The 3,939-nt window shown below is 32.8% G+C and overlaps 1 pseudogene; it reads left to right on the plus strand.

Annotated features, from left to right (window-relative positions):
• The first annotated feature begins 519 nt into the window (after positions 1 to 519).
• Positions 520 to 2,017, plus strand: LOC104246123 (peroxidase 3-like; annotated as a pseudogene).
• The last annotated feature ends 1,922 nt before the right edge of the window (positions 2,018 to 3,939 follow it).

Consider the following 3,939-nt stretch of genomic DNA (forward strand, 5'->3'; position numbering starts at 1 on the left):
CCCTGACTCCTTTTGTCATATGTCGAGGGAATTCAACAGTGACATGTTCAAAGGGAATTCAATTGAAACTTCACGCACACATCTTGACATCACTTGCCCAAAATCCTACATATGCCATTGGCTTCATTATTTCGTTAGCTACCGTGTAAACTAGAAATCTGGCGAATCCTGTTGAATTTGAATTGTTTTCATTTTTAATTAGCATCAATTTATCTTAAAGTTAAATCCAACAAGGAGCCGTTTATTTGAAAAAAAATAAAAGGAAGATCGGTCAACGTGATTATGACATATGATCTGATTGAACAAGTACAATAAGTGACTAACTATAATTAATCACTAATCTAATGCTATAATAAAAAAACTAAAAAGGACAGAAGAAAGACAAATAGTATAAAGAATTAACACATTTTAGTTAGATCAAACAAGAAAAGTGCCTATAAATTAGCTCTAATGCATGCTGTTTGAGTACAGAAATGCAACAAAACAAGACATCTCTTTGAAAACTAAGTAGCATTATATTCCAAAATGGCTACATTTAGCTCTTTGGGTTTTCTAATGTTATTTTTTGTAGGAATCTTAGGGTCTAGCCATGGCCAGTTACAACTCAACTTCTATAGCAAGAGCTTCCCAAAAGCAGAAAAGATTATTCAAAACTATGTCCAGAAGCACATTCCGAACGCTCCGTCTCTTGCAGCTGCCTTACTCCGAATGCATTTTCATGATTGCTTTGTCAGGGTAAGTATATATATTTATTGTTATTGGATTAAGACGGACTTAAATAGCGCGACATGAATGATTACTCATGTAACTGGCATAACATGCTTGGGATTGATACGTAGTTGTTGTTGTTCACATGCAGTAACTCATTTGCTACATTTCATTTTTGTGATTTATTCTTTCTCTTTTTGGGTATTGGCAGGGCTGTGATGCTTCTGTGCTCCTGAATTCGACTAAGAGTACGGGAAATCAGACTGAAAAAGTGGCAATCCCAAATCAAACACTGAGAGGATTCTCATTTATTGATGGTGTGAAGAAAATAGTTGAAGCTGAATGCCCCGGAATTGTCTCTTGTGCCGATATTATTGCCTTGGTTGCTAGAGACTCTGTAGTTGTCACTGTAAGCAAATATTTGAGCAAATAAATAATTTACTTCTTGAACCATTTTTCTTTTCACCTTCTACTTTTTCTCAATAATATATAGGGAGGTCCATAACTGGTAGAAGAGATGGAAGAATATCAAATGCCTCAGAAGCCTTAGCAGACATTCCAGCTCCAACTAGTAACTTCACCAGACTCCAGTCATCTTTTGCCAAGAAGGGTCTTGATCTAAAAGACTTGGTCCTTTTGTCTGGTAACTCAAAATACATACTCTTTTAATTTTTCTAGTCCACATGTTTATATATAGGCTGTATTAATAGATGGCGGTGAGACTTGACCTCGGAATCTATGTCTCTGATATCATGATGAATTGCGTGGCCATCTCATTGAAAAGTTAGCTGACTTTTATTTACTATATTTTATCATGTTTCAGGTGCTCACACTATTGGAGTTTCTCATTGCCCATCATTTTCCTCACGTCTGTACAATTTCACTGGAACTTTTGGTACTCAAGATCCATCTTTGGACAGTGAATATGCGGCCAATCTTAAGGCCAAAAAATGCAAATCCGTTAATGATAATACCACAATAGTCGAGATGGACCCTGGTAGTTTTAGGACATTTGATCTTAGCTACTTCAAGCTTTTGCTCAAGAGGAGAGGTTTGTTCCAATCTGATGCAGCCTTAACGACGAGTTCTACGACAAAGTCATACATCAACCAACTTGTAAAAGGATCACTCAAAGAGTTCTATGCTGAATTTGCTCAAGCCATGGAAAAAATGGGGAGAATTGAAGTGAAGACAGGTTCTAATGGTGAAATTAGAAAGCAATGTGCACTTGTGAATCAATAGTCCAAAGGACTCTTAGTTTCAATCATTTTGTGTTTTGTATTTATGTGTGTTGTGCGACAGTGTGAATGTTTTGAGGTACATGTATCATATTTTCTTTTGTATTTATTCCTTACTGTTTTTGTAACTGTATAGGTTTTTCTTGATAATAAAACCAAGATGGTACGTAGTCTCCATAACCTACTGTTTAGTTTCAAGTTGTTTACATTAAAATAAAGGAAACAAAAAAAATTATAAAATGATTCCTGAAAAGTTGATCTTCTCTTCTTAAAGTTTTCGAACATAATTAAACAATTTCCATGGAGGAATGCTCTATGTTATTAAGAAGTTCCAAAGTGAGGAATGCTCTATATTATTGCTAAACGATTAATGAGAGCTATCGGCAAAAAATGCTTACTCCCTTTGCTTCGAAAAGAATGAATCTATTACCATTTGAGGAGTCACTACTAAAAAATATATGTTTACCGACGCAACAGTACCGACGGGCTTTTTTTCGTTGGTATTCCGAAGGACTTTCCGACGAAGTCTCTCGATACTTTTGAACTTTTTAATTTCTACTTTTTTTTAAAAAAGAACCGATGGACTTCCGTAGGTAAATAATGATATTTTGACCGGTCAAAATTTAAATGGTTGTACCGACGGACTCCCTCAGAATATTTTGTATTTGTATTTTTGTATTATTTTTTTAGGTAAATGGTTGTACCGACGTACCGACGGACGGACTCCCTCGGAACATTTTTTGTATTTATATTTTTGAATTATTTTTTTTAGGTAAATGGTTGTACCGACGGACTCCGTCGGTAATTTACCGACGGACTTCCTCGGAACATTTTGTATTTATATTTTTGAATTATTTTCTTTAGGTAAATGGATGTACCGACGGACTCCCTCGGTACATTTTGTATTTACTTAATTATCTTAGTGGTTGATTAGCCTATTTATTGAAATTTATACTAAGTGGTAATACACTACTCAAAAATATATTAGTGGAAATTAGCTTAGTAATTTATAATCACACAAAGTAAAAGTGAATTTGTAGTATCCATACCTACATAGATTAACCTATACATTAATAATTACACACTAAGAAGAAGTGTATTAGTCATTTCCGTAAGAAATATTAGTGATGGTTTATCTTATAAATTGATAATTATTGTAAGTAGAAGTGTATTAATGCATGGTGTCCTTAACTAACGTTAACAATTAGTGAACTAGTGGTATCCTTATATAAGTGACGTTAGTGATTGATTAGCCGATACATTGATAATTATACACTAAATAGAAGTGTATTAATGATATTTGTGAGAAATGTTTGTGATTGTTTATATTTAGTTTGATAATTAAAGTAAGTGGAGGTTTATTAGTGGTATCGTTAAGTAATATTAGTGGTACTCTGAAGTAACGCTAGTGATTCATTAGCCTATATATTGATAATTATACTAATTAAGTATGTATTAGTATAGTCTTAAAAACTATTACTGATTCATTAGCTTATTCATTAAGAATTACACTGAGTAGGAGTGTATTAGTAATATCAATAAGAAATGTTAGCAATTGATTAGCTTATAAATTGATAATTACATAAAGCAGATGCATATTAGTGGTATGCTTAAGTAATGTTAATGATTGATTAGCCTATCTATTAGTAATTACACTGATTAAGTAAAAGTTTATCAGTAGTAGTCTTAAGAACTATTACTAATTGATTAGCTTATACCTGAGAAGTGTTAGCAATTAATTTGGTTATAAATTGATAATTACAAAAATTAGATACGTATTAGTGGTATCCTTAAAGTAGACACTAAGTAGATATGTGTGTGTGTGTATATATATATATATATATTCTACTATATAGTAGAAGTGTATTAGTAGTATTCTTAGTTCTCACACTCATCAGAAGTGTATTAGAAATATATCAGTAAGAAATAATAGCGATTGATTAGCTTATAAATGGATAATTACATAAAGTAGATGCGTATTAGTGGTATCCTT

Source organism: Nicotiana sylvestris, chromosome 6 (genome assembly GCF_000393655.2).
Source record: "Nicotiana sylvestris chromosome 6, ASM39365v2, whole genome shotgun sequence".
NCBI classification, from domain to species: domain Eukaryota; kingdom Viridiplantae; phylum Streptophyta; class Magnoliopsida; order Solanales; family Solanaceae; genus Nicotiana; species Nicotiana sylvestris.